The sequence below is a fragment of the Callorhinus ursinus genome, unplaced genomic scaffold, assembly GCF_003265705.2.
Source record: "Callorhinus ursinus isolate GAN/ISIS: 27379988/994484 unplaced genomic scaffold, GSC_fseal_2.0 scaffold6, whole genome shotgun sequence".
In the NCBI taxonomy this organism is placed as follows: Eukaryota; Metazoa; Chordata; class Mammalia; order Carnivora; family Otariidae; genus Callorhinus; species Callorhinus ursinus.
In genome coordinates, this window is record NW_027397068.1 from 40,368,122 (window position 1) to 40,381,549 (window position 13,428).

Sequence of the window (13,428 nt, forward strand, 5' to 3'; positions counted from 1 at the left end):
TTTATTTGCAAAAGTACTGATATGTTTCACTACTCAACTGAATTATTTAACCACATTGCATATTTTTCATAAAAGATTCGTAAGAGATTCTTCTATTTTAATATATTTACAATAAATCTGTAACAACTTAGAGACTATTTAATCTCCAAGAAGTATGGCAGTATTAAGCATAGAACATGTTTTTTTAGCTAAGAAAATACCTCTTCTATTTGTTGAATTACACATAAAACTCCATTGATAATAAATAAATGCATTTATATTATCTATAATAGCTATACATTTCATAGTATCCTATAGTTTTTGAGACTATATTCAGAATAAAAATGGCCAGTAATTAAGATACACCAAGCTTAAGTTTGACCATAGTTTTTAATATTTGGTGAGAATGACCTCATATCTTTTAAAAGATGGCTATCATAATGTTCTTAAATGTAAAACCTTTTGCTTATGGTGGTTCTTAATTCCTTTATGGTAATGAAAAGATTTAAATCTTGATTTTCAATATACTGTTACAAAAGATTTTAGTCAAATTAGTACTTTTTCTATGGCTCTTTGGTGATGAGCTAATTCAACTTTATTGTCGGGATTACATGGTTTCTTAAGCAACTTGATATTGGGATTTTAAAACTTAATGATTTGTTATTCTAAATTTCCTATTTCTAGTCAAGTATGCTTTTTAAAAAGAGAGAAAAAGCTTTATTTTAACCCTATTTCACTATTTCTTTCATATATGCTAATGTCACAGAAATGGGTAAATTAACATGGATTTTCCCAAGTATTCCATTTTTATTTTTCATAACAATGATTAATTTCTCAATTTTTCTTACAATTTTTAAAAATCTCCGTCTCTCAAAATAAAATAACTGAAACATTGCAACTTGACCCACAGTTTCCAGATTTTCAGTTCTCTGGAAGACGTGCACCAACAGGAGCGAGCAGGCAGGGGAGGTGGAGATATTGACATGGAGACTTTCTTCCTCATGTCCCAAAACATCATTCACACCTTGAATACTTTCACTGTTTTCAAACCTCAAAATATCTCTCATGTGAGGACACTAAACCAGTAAATCTTTGCTGCACAGATACTCAGTACTACTAAACTAGCTGTGAGAGGATCTTCAATGCCCACTTTTTATGATGGGGTGATTTGTATCACTCCTATCACCACCGAGTACAGACACTCTCCTGTCTGCCTTCCTCCAACCCCCTGCTGGTCATGTCTACATTGTATCTTGTATGACTGTATTTAACCATCTTAATCAAGTTATTGTAGATGAACTTAAATTACTCATAGGGCTCTTTGACTCCAAGATGCAGACACTCAATCTGAATTTAAACAAAAAGAATTTATTGATTCACGTAACTAGAGTCCAGAGGTATGACTTCTGAAGAAAAGAAGTCCAGAGCCTTCAATAGTGCTGTTGTTCTCTGTCTATATTTCCTAGCCCTCTGTGTCTGGTGTATTCAGGGGCTCTAGCTGTGTCACCAGGGATCTGCCCCTCTCCCTTGCTTCTGCTTATCTCTGTCTGGCTTGATTTTTCTAGGACTAGACGTGTGACTGACAAGAAAGCCACCAACAATCCCAAACTCCTGACTCCCACCTTAAAGATCTCACAGAGGAAAGAGACTGTTGTTCCCCAACAGTTCTAGCAAATAATTTCTGGAATACTGTGTCAGTTTGACTGAAGATATGTTCCTGTACTGAACCTTTTGGCTCTAGAAAGAAGGTACTTGGATGGGCAATGACTGGTACTGGTTCTTCCCACTGTGGCAAGGAACAAAGAGGGTTGGCCCCATATGAACCCAATGAAATTGGGTGAAATTCAATAGAAGGAGAAGACTTCGATACCTATATTTATTAAAGGAGCAAATCAGCAAAGGGCAAACACCTTATTTTCCTGAGTTTTGAAAATATTTTGTGATACTACACACATTTTTAAAGAACACGTGACCATGGTGGTAACAGTGGAAGCTAAATGATGATTCATATTCTCTCTACATTGGTGTATATGTGAACATTTCCATATTACTTAGAGGAAAGAAGTGCAAGGAACTTGCACTAGGAAGCCCTGTATCTTGGCTACTACTATTATTACCTTCACCCATGCACCATTTGTTGCAGTTTATTTTACCCAACAGGAAGCAGCTTAGTTTACTACCCCAGGAGGAGTAGGGAGAATTTGCTCCTTGCCCAGCATCAACCCAGCCAATGAGAAACTGCCACATTTGCAGCCAATAAGTTGCCACAATCTTGAACACCGTTTCATTCCAAACAGCCTCTCTTCACCTCCTTCTTTTCCTCTATAAAAGAAACCTCCACTCCCTTGTTCTCTGGACTTGCTTACAGTTCACCATAGTCTGCATCTCTGGAATTCCAATTCCTCTGCTATTCCCAAATAAGCTCATTTTGCTGGTAAAGTAGTTAGCTATTTTATTTTTAAGGTTTACAGTAGTATGTAATTGATATTACTTTTGGATATACATTGTGAGGCCAGTTCAACTAGATGAAAATTGAATACTAGAATTCTGAGAGGTTTACACTTTATTGACATATATAACAAGATCTATGTGAATTTTAAAAATTAAAATGTTTAATATTTATTAATTTAAATATGTTTAATATTCATTAGTTTTTTGTATTGGCTTTATAATTTTAATAGATAATGTTGGACATTTCAGAAGAAAAGTGTTTTGAAAACATACAAATAATTTTCATTTTTACATTTTTATGTTAATTTTAATCTCCTTTTTAATGAAACTGTTCAAGTTTTGTACATATTGAATATAGTTTCATACTTTCTTTTAATCCTTTAGAATAATTACTCCCAATAGAATACAAAATAGGGGGAAAATCTTGATTATTACTACCTAATTATTTTGCTTAAATGAAGGCAAGAAAATATACTTTATGGAATAATTGTATAACAATTCACAAATTATGCTTGTCATTATTACCCATTCATATGTTGGTAGTTCATTAACAGTGCAATCAGACATGGGCAATAATAACTGAATTCTTTTGTTTTTGATATTTTGCCAATTGTCACCCTCATGAAATCATAGAACATGTACTTAACAGTATGTGAGCCTCCATTTTTACTCTTACTTTGGGATCTGCTGGTGTTAAAGGTGGAATGAACAGAGACAAGAAACTTAGTCTAACCCTGGGTGTTGTGAAAGAAATATAAGCTGTTGATAAAAACAGCATTGAAATGACTTACTCTAGGATAAGGCCCATGAAGAGAGAAAAATGAAGTCACGAGGTAGCTGACAAAAGAGAAAATAAGGAAACACTGAAAGGCTAGGTTTATGTTGAAGAGGAAATATTGTGGCATTTATCCTGTTCTTTGGGATTGCTTCAGTTACTCTGACATTTTCTGGTTTGGGGTTTTGTTTGTTTGTTTTGTGGGTTTTTTTTTTTAACTATGCTGTTAGTTTGACTTGCCATTATCTGTTATATATAATAACTCATAATTAAAAAATTCACACTTAAGCGTCTTTTCAGTGGGTTTAAATCTTTGTGTGAAAATTCAATTATATCATACATTTATACATACACACACATATATAATTTTTTGAGCAGTCTAGAAGTAATCATAAAACTGATGTCAGTCAATTCTACTTAATCTAAATTAATTCTGGATTTTTATTCTTAACCTCTGTGTGCCTGCTTCTTCATCTGCAAAATAGGTTTCATAATAGTATCTCTATCTTAGGATTGTTGTGAGAATTAAATGTGTTCATATATATAAACTACATAGAATAGTGGCTGGTCTGTAGGAAGCCCTGTATCTTGGCTACTACTCTTATTACCTCCACCTTCATCCTTGCTGTTAGGCATACATTCCAGGTGATGATGGTGGGTCTCCAAGGAGCAAAGTATGGTCAGATACATCTTGTCCTCGATTTTCATCACTATGAATGCCGGTACCCTTGCTGAGAAGTACCATTCCTCTAAAGTTTCCAGTCAGGTAACTACCACATCCTGGCTACAGGCCTTTCTGGTTTCATTTCACACTTAGCTATTTTCACACCTCTTTTCCGCACATTTAGCTCAGGAAAGTTCTGTGTCAGACACACCTACTTAGATAAGCAAATGGCTATCTCTATTTTAACACTTTGCTCTGCTTCTGGGTAAGAAAGGAACTTAATTAAGCTTGCTACCTCCTCTCTCTCCACTTGAGAACTGAGGCACAAACTCTTTCTCAGATCCTTCCAAACATGTACAGGATTTCGTTCTGTACTACACCTCAGGACTAGGCCTGGGGAAAGGGAGCCAGTGAAGGACCCTGGGCCTCATCAGGGACTCGCTAGCTCCCAAGCTCTCTGGCTTCCCTCCTCAACCCCCTTTGCTTTCTCTCATCCCTCTGCCTCTGCCCAGGTCATCTTTCCTTCCTATGGACCTTATAGAATCTGAGATGGGGGACTGGCTCTTGTTTATGCCTGAGTCCCCAAACCCAAATACTTCTACTTCTCTGACTGAAAATCTACTGCCCACCCCAGGCTTTCCACCATACCCCATTCCTGCCTTTGTCTGTGGAAAACTCTCCTCCCTTGGTGACTTAGCTGACTAGCTAGGTAATTTACTAATGTGACTGAGAAAAAGGCTAAGGAGCAAAAAGAAAGAATCAACGATTTACTTTTCCAAATACTATTTTGGTCTAGTCACTCTTTGTGTTCTGAGAAAGAAAACTGACTTCTCATTTAGGTGAGTTTGTCCCTGTCTGTAATCTCCAAAAAATTTGAGAGCTGGTTTTTCCATACAAAAATCTATTTCACAAGAAGAGTAAGTTCCGCATCACGCAATGTATCCCATGGTCCTCTGGGTGACATTTCCTCCCCCGCCTCCAGGGTTAAGCCCAAATAGTGGCTTCCATTTGCAACCCCCTTGAGTAGAATTGCCAGTCATTTTTAGAGGGGATTTTCCTCCTTCCAGTGCTGGCCTAAGCCACTCCTGGCCCTCCTTGCCCTCCTCTGAGGACACTGACCATCATGCAGGCTGAAGCCATCCTTCACGAATAAGCTCTGATGAAAGCTTTTATATAAGGTGTGAAGGGTTGGCTTTGTTTATAGCTAAGATGCTTTTTACACTTTGTCCAAGCTTCAGACATTTTGAAAGTGAAAGGGGACATCATTTCTAATTTTGCCAGGACAATAGGTACGAACTGAGATAATCTCTCCCTTCCAGCAAACCAAGCCTTATGGCACTCAGAGTCTACAGAAAATGTGGCCAGTTTCCCCACCAGAGTTCTAGCCATATCCACTCCCTCCACATGGCAACTGGCTAGTCTTTGCCTCAATTGTTCAGTTCAAGAAAATGTTAGTTGAGCTTAGGCTGCCTAGGGTCTGGGGCCCCTCTCTGACCTATTGAGTCTGCCTAAGCCTGCATGGCCTTTGTTGTTTTTAGCTATGGTTTCTTTTTAAGAGTGTAAGCTAAGAACAAAATGCTGTTTTCCTAAAGGCAAAGAAAAAGAAAAATGCTTTCTCCAGACTAAATATTTAGCAGTTGTCTGACAGAGTTCTTTCTCAGGGACTAAGTGGTTCTCTCTGGCTTTACCAGGGAGGGGAGTCCAAACTCCTCTCCCAAAGCAAGGTCTGTCTCCTGGCACATAACCTCAAGCCACTGCTTGATGGCAAATCTGCAAGGTAAAAGAAATTCTGTGTCTTGCTGTGTTTCCATAGACAATTTTTTAAAGAAATTCAGAACCTAAGGAATGGGCTTTAATATAACTTTCACTCTTTCTTAGGTATTTTCCAGGGATTTAGAAGATTGAATTTCTGTAGCAATTCATAAAGTTCTGTTGACTCTTGTTTCTTCCCTTACATAGATTCCTATACCCCTACCTAGAAAATTTAAGAATTCTGTCATTTGCTCACACCCAGAGGTTTATCTGAAATTAGTTTGACTTTAGAGTCCACCTCATTCCCACCCACCAATTCTCTCCCATCTCCCACCTCAAGATGATTAGGTTCTGTAATGCATGTATTTGGTAGAGAGAAGCTTCCACGTATTGTGGGTACCACTATGAGCTCACAAGACTCAGTTGTATAAGAAATGTAATTTTATTTTTCTACATTCAAACTTGGTTTCAAACAGGAATTCCACAAAGCGGATTCTACCTCATCTCCAAGAAACCTAGATAATCTCAATTCATTTACAGTTTAATTTTAGTCTTCTGGAGAGGAAAATCAGGCAAGTATTTTCTCATTTCTCCAATCCGATCCACTGGATTCCCTGCTTCTCTGGCCACATGCTGTGCCATATGCCTTCAGTTTTGGTGAGAGAAATGCTGCCACTCCTAAGGCAACTCTTTCGCTGCACCAGACTTCTCAGGCCTTCCACCCCCTCGAGGACTTCTCTCCAGAGACTGTACCCTTTTTCTTAATTTTCCCAGGGACCTTCAAATAATTCAGAAGTTCAACCTTTTTCAGCTCAAGAGTGTTAGCCTTTACAACTTCTTCTTCTTCTTTTTTTTTGGCTTTCCCCTTCCCTGTTCATCAGTGGTGACAATAGGTGCCTCGAAGTCTAGCCTCAAGCAGTGGCTCCAGCCAAAAGTCTGGTAATGTTTCTCGACACTGCCCTTTCTCTCATATGGGGCAGGAACCAGCGGCATCAGATACATGGGAGATGAGTGCCAATGTCCAAAGAGGAATGAGAACTAGATGCCAAGATACCACCATAACGCCACTTCTTCCTGGCCCCTGTTCTCTGGCACCTCCATTTCATCCCTGGTCTTCGGATCTTGGATGAAACCTGGCAGAGAAGGAAGAAGAGGAAATTCTTGAATTGACTTAGTGTAAACCTAAAATGCTTCAATAATCACAAATTTTACTGAATTTGCCAATAAGGGACTATGTCAAGTTTTCTGCCCTTAGATAAAAATGGGAAGTTGAGTTAGTAATCAAGTTCAGTTATAGAAAAAGAAAGACATATGTTATAATATGTAGGTCTGGACTACAAATTCATACATGCTATCCTTGAGGGTTCTCTCCTCTTTATGTGGCTTGTGGACTTCCTTTCCTGATTGGTCTCTCAAGGAGGGTACATGAATCCCAGAGTCTGCAAGATGATCTATTAAGATTCCAGAAGAAATTATTAGTACTCCTATTTATATTTAACTTTATATAAAACAAGACTTACATTAATCTTTGCTATCTTTAGATGTGGATTGATACTGGCCCTTCACACAGGTATAATGTCTGTCACTCGTCATGAAATGTCCTGAGGAAAAAGTGACATGGTAGTCTAGTGGTAGTCCCATTTTTCATCCCGTTTCAGTTTACTGTGAATTACTGGCTTGTATGTGGATCCACTGAAGTGAATTCTCAAATAATGTTATCTAGGTTTATTTAAACAAAGCATTATAAAATGAGATAAAAAGATTGGGAAAATGTGTACAAAAATACTGAAGATTTAAGACAATGTTAATAATGTACAACATTATAACAAAAAAATGAGTGCTGCTAATGTGTTCTATTCCTAGTGTGAGTTTTTCTAAGCCACATTCTAAAATATAAATTGGGAGCATATAGATCATTTTAACAAAAAAATATTAGCTTGGAAAGTTCACAGTTACAAGAAGTCCACTTGAAATGTGAATTTATACTCATTATTACTGAAGATAACCCTCACCCTTAAGAGTATATTTGGCCTTGAAATAGTAGCTAATGGCAATAGGAAGCCATCTGCAATTAGCAGGATGGTAAATGAAATTATTTCATCTTCATCTCATTCTTCAGTTCATATTTTTATGTAAAATTCATACTATATTAATATAGTAATATAAACATATAAATTATGAATAAGTGAATAAATTATATACATGAAGGACAAACATTTTTTATTGATGAGGTGCAAAATAAAAAATATTTAGACACCATTGCTCAATAGGACAGCAATGAGCAGGGCTGCTTCTAAATCTTATAAAATGGTAGACCTGCATAGTGCTTTGAGAAGTTTGTTAAGTTCCGTTGGGACCAACATCGTATTTTGCTTTCTTCTTGGGTTTTTCCTTTATAAAGTTATGAAGCAGGGCCACTAGCATCACATACTCAGAATGAGTCTTACACCCTCCCATTCATTCATTTATTCAAACATATTAATTAAGTATACCTTATCTGTATAGAGTCCAGAAGTTCTTCCTAAAAGTCTCCACATCAAGTAACAAGAACTCTTGGCAACAATTCCAAATTGTATTTGGCTGCCATCTTTCCCCACAGGGTGTCTGCCAACTATGCAAATCAAATTACAGGAAGAGGTTTGGCATTGCTCAAGCTAAAAATCTAGACGTGAAAATGAATTCTAATTAATCCCTAGGTTAAAAAATTATTTCCAATAAATTAGAAATTATTTCCAATAAAATTGGCTATTTTTCTTTCTTTTTCTCCTTCTATTCTTCTACTTTCAATGCATTAAAATAATGTTACAGGTTGTCAGAAGCATCCACAGTTAATCAGGTTTAAGCAGAGAATACAGGACATGATAATAACTAACTTCTATTGAGTAACTTACTAAGCACTTTATTTATATTAATTCATTTTCCTTACAATGACTGTTTAACTATGACTCTGCTCATTTTAAAGAGGAACTGAAGCACAGAGAAATGAACTGATTTAGCTAATTTTCTATATGGTAAGGAGGAGAGGCAGGACTTCTCCTCTGACAGTCTGGCCAAAGAGCACATGATCTAAATTGCTATGCTGTAAGTCTACCTCTAGCCTACTTATGGTTCATTTGGCAGATGTCAATTTTTTCTTCATCTTTTTTTTTAAAAGATTTTATTTATTTATTTGGCAGAGAGAGACACAGCGAGAGAGGGAACACAAGCAGGGGGAGTGGGAGAGGGAGAAGCAGTCTTGCCTGCCGAGCAGGGAGCCCAATGCGGGGCTCCATCCCAGGACCCTGGGATCATGACCTGAGCCGAAGGCAGATGCTTAATGACTGAGCCACCCAGGCATCCCCTCTTCATCTTTTTTTAACTTTATTTTTTAAAAGATTTATTTATTTATTTTAGAGAGAGAGAGGGAGGAAGGGAGCACATGTTGGGGGGGTGGGCAGGAGGGTCCGAGGGAGAGAGAGAATCTCAAGCAGTCTCCCCACTGAGCTTGGAGCCCAACATGTGGCTCAATCTCATGACCCTGAGATCATGACCTGAGCTGAAATCAAGAGTCGGACACTTAACCGACCCAGGAACCCCTTTTTTAAAGCTTTATTGAGATATAATTCAAATGCAACAAATGTATCTATTTAAAGTGTACGGTTTGGTAATTTTATCAAATGTACACCCAAGTGTACAACAGACTAATCAAGACAGAGATTATTTTCATCACTCTATATTTCATTATGTCTTCAGCCCCTTTGCAAGAAATAGTAACTGAGACTTTCATTATTATAAAATGTCTCTCTTTGTCCACAGTAAGTTTCCTTGTACTGTTCTATTTTGTCTCATAATAACACAACCACTTCAGCTTTCTTAGATTAACATTTGCATGATATTTTTCCTTTCACTTTTAACATATGTGACTTTCTATTTAAAGTAAACTTTCTTGTAGAAAGCATATCCCAGGAATATATATGTACATATACTTAATTCTACCATGTTTTCTTTGTTTTCTATTTGTCCAATCCTATGTGTTCTTTGTTCTTTTTTCTTCTGCACCTGTCTTTTTTTTGGGGTTAATTGAACTTTTTTTAGCATTTAATTGTTATAGGCACTTTAAGCTTTTTAGGTGTAATTCTTTTCTTTTTCTTTTTGACTGTAAAAATATGGCTGAGGAGTAGTTTTACATTAATTATTAAATTGGTCAATTGGAATAGCTAATTTTTTTAAAGTGGCTCTTTTTGAAAACAATATCTTAATTTGTTATAACATTTCGATTTTATTTAAATAAAGTCACTCTATTTTTACATTGTTATGTATTACTATATCTTATTATATTGTATATTATTTTCTGCCATATATAATGCTTTTATATATTATATATACATAGTTATATATATATTTTATGTTGTTTCATCCAAAATGGATAAAATGAAAACCACAAAATACAAGAAATGAGAAAATGGAGGTTTTTGAGGAATAAATCTGTAAATGTGGCTTCTTGAATGCACTACTTGTTTCAAAATTGTTGTGAACAATAAAATGAGTCTTTGCTGAGCATTTTCTTTGATGTTGACTAGGGCCATTTTGTTAGCCATAAATACTTGAAAAATAATAGTGAGTTGAGCATGTATCATTATAACAACTTAAAATGAGTGCTTTTGCATTTTTGAAGGTGACTAGTGTATAGTTCCTCATTAAGTGAATAATCAAATTTTGAAATAAAACTTGTTTTGAAACAAAATTTATGAGATTTACAGGTTAAAGTTAGCTTTATTTACCAAAGAACCTCAAACATAGCTATTTAGTTCCTTCTTCCTTCCCCAATTCTATCTGGGTGAGTGGCTAAGGCTCATACAAGGTCACTGTTAACATAAATATGTCCAAGATCTCTTAAACTCTCTGACAGGGTTTCCATGAAGTTAAATTTGAAAATAGACCAACATAATGTAGAAGTATCAGAGAATCCTAGGACATTTAACAAAGAAGGAATCTGAGTGATGATCTAGAGTAATGTCATCATTTCTAGACCAGGATTCAGATGGTTAAAGTGGTTAGGTAATTTATCTAAGGAAAAATGTACAGAGAGCCAGTGGAAGAAACCCTGTTTTAAGCCTGGACAGTAATCTTTCAAAGTCAAAACAAGAAAATCTTCTCATAATAGGATTTTAATATAGGGCAGCCAAAGATTATTATATTAACTTATTTGAGTACTAAATTTGAATAGATTTAAGATTAAAAATGCTAATCCCTGGGTTATGGAGTTTTGCTTCATTTTGTTTTTGTTTTAATTATTTGTTCAATTGAAAGTTGTCTTGAAGAAAGTAAAAGGATTGAGGATACAGACTTTATGTGGAAAGTAAACATTTTCCTGAAAGAAGTATCATACTTTGGATAAATGGAGCTAACACCTATGGTCTCTAAATGGAAACACTACATATTATAATGATTCAATCCTTGCTGACAGAATTTATAAATTTTAACTCAATTCTGATCTCTTAAAATTTTGAAAAGGAGATGTTCAAAGAGACAGAAAGATTATCCTCTCCAAAAGGATCCCCAAGAAATCTTGAACTGAAGCATTACTTCAATCTTCTATGACCCATCACCTCTTTGATAAAAACTGCATGCTGACCCTTGACATTGTAAGTCAAAACGATGAGTACTTTTTATATGCTTTCTTTAACTGAACACATCCTCCCTTCCCGCACCTAAGAGCCTCCCTTTAGAGAAAGGATTAATGTATGTATCTTTTCTATGAGTTGCAAGCCATTTCCTTAAAGTGTTTATCATTGTTCTAAATTCGGACTTGATCTTGAGAATTTTGAAACACATTTTGACAGCAAAGCTTGATCTTGTCCCAGGAGCAGACAAAACTAGGCTGTCAGGATTGGATGTATGCCATCAGAATTTACTAATTTGTAAGAGAAATAAAATTATAGAGTAAGTTGGGTTCTCAAGTCCATTGCCTAATGTAGTCTCTTCCTGCAGACAAACAACACATGAAAATGGTATAATAAGAACGCCTGTTAATTGATTTTTCAAAGAGAACATGTCTTCTACATTCACATATAATGAAAACAGATTTGAACCACAGCTGTTTTCAAACACTCTGTGACATTACTCTATATTGATTTGGTATGTAAATGCTATAATGGAAAGACGGGTCAGCTATACTTCTTATAACATTTTATGGGTCTTTTCAACTCTGATTGAATGTCTGTTGGCTTTTCCCCTTATTTATATGTTTACTTATTTGAATTATATCTGATTCAAAAATATTGCTAGAATTAGAGTTTGGATTCTATTTTCATTTATTATATGAAATGGTGTGCTATTTTGATCTATATACTGATGCCTATATTCAGCTACAGAAGGTTTTTCTCAATTATGATTTTGTTTATTCCATTTGTTTTGATGTCTACCTTAATGATATCTGTAATAATTAGGCTGCATTTTCATTCTCTTCATACCTAACGTTTTCACTTTCACTACTCACAATGTCTCCCTGCATTCTGGAGAGTCTCTTCAAACAATATCATTCTATTTATTACTGTCTCTTCGGTTGATATAATACCTTCTATTTAGTTATTAATTTCCTTGTGTCTTTTGATCACATTCAGCTTAGTTTTGAATCTCAGTCTTTTTGTTGTTGTTGTTTTCATTAGGCTTATCCTTTATTTCAATCTGTTCTCTTCTTATGGGTTCTTGCTCCTGTCTTTTTTTTTTTTTTAATATCTTATTTATTTATTTGAGAGAGAGAGTGTGTGTGCACATGAGCGAGAGAGAGAGTGAGAGAGAGAGCACAAGAGAGGGAGCAGCAGAGGGAGAGACCCACAGGGAGCCCGATGTGGGACTCCATCCCAGGACCCTGAGATCATGACCTGAGCTGAAGGCAGCTGCTTCACTGACTGAGCCACCCAGGTGCCCCAGTTCTTCTCTTGTCTTATAGAAGCCACTCGCACCTATTAATATGCCAGATATATTTTTCTGTTTTTTTTCTTCTGTTTCTTTTGATAAAATTTTCAAGGGTATACTCTTGTTCTCTGTTGTCAGGATAATGTGACCTTTACTTTTTTGTAGATATGCCCACAGATTTCATGTGTCATTTGATTATTATTTTTTGGTTATTGCCTTTTGGCTAAGATCAAGTGTAGTAAAAGAAATAATCATTCAGATGTGGCATTTGTTACATACAGTGTGAGTATTGTTTTTTTTTTTTTTTTTTTTAACTAAACTTGCTACGCAGATAGTAACTGATAGACCCCTCCCCTCAGATAGAGGAGCTGTCTGAATGAGCTATCTTAGCTAGAGGGTAGGTTTGGTGGGATCAGCTTCCAGTTGTGAAACAAATGTGAAATGAATTGGAATGTTCTGTCCTCACTGCTTAGTTCTCTGACACTTTGGGGATATACCTGCAAAAAAATGACCATATTCAACATTTACTGCTTAAGTGGTTTTAAAGTATTTGCTTGAGATAATAGCACCTTGTATGTAGAAACCACACTTCTAAGGGAGCATTATGCTAGCTACTTCCTGCCCTTTTCTAATTTCAAGGGAGGAGAAGGAAAGGCCAGGAAAGAGGGAATAGAATTATAACAATCTAAAATGTAATGTTCCTGTTTGCAATATCCAAGGAAATATGTCTTGCTAGGTTTCTGGTTGGCACAGACCTAACATCCTGTGGCCAGGAGGCAGATGGTGGAGTAGATCAAAGACTTTCTTGCTTTATTTTAAGCTTTAAAGGCACACTATATTAGATGGCAAAAGGGCATATGACCCATCAGCATACCCATTCATAATAAAAATAATTGGGGAACCTGGAATT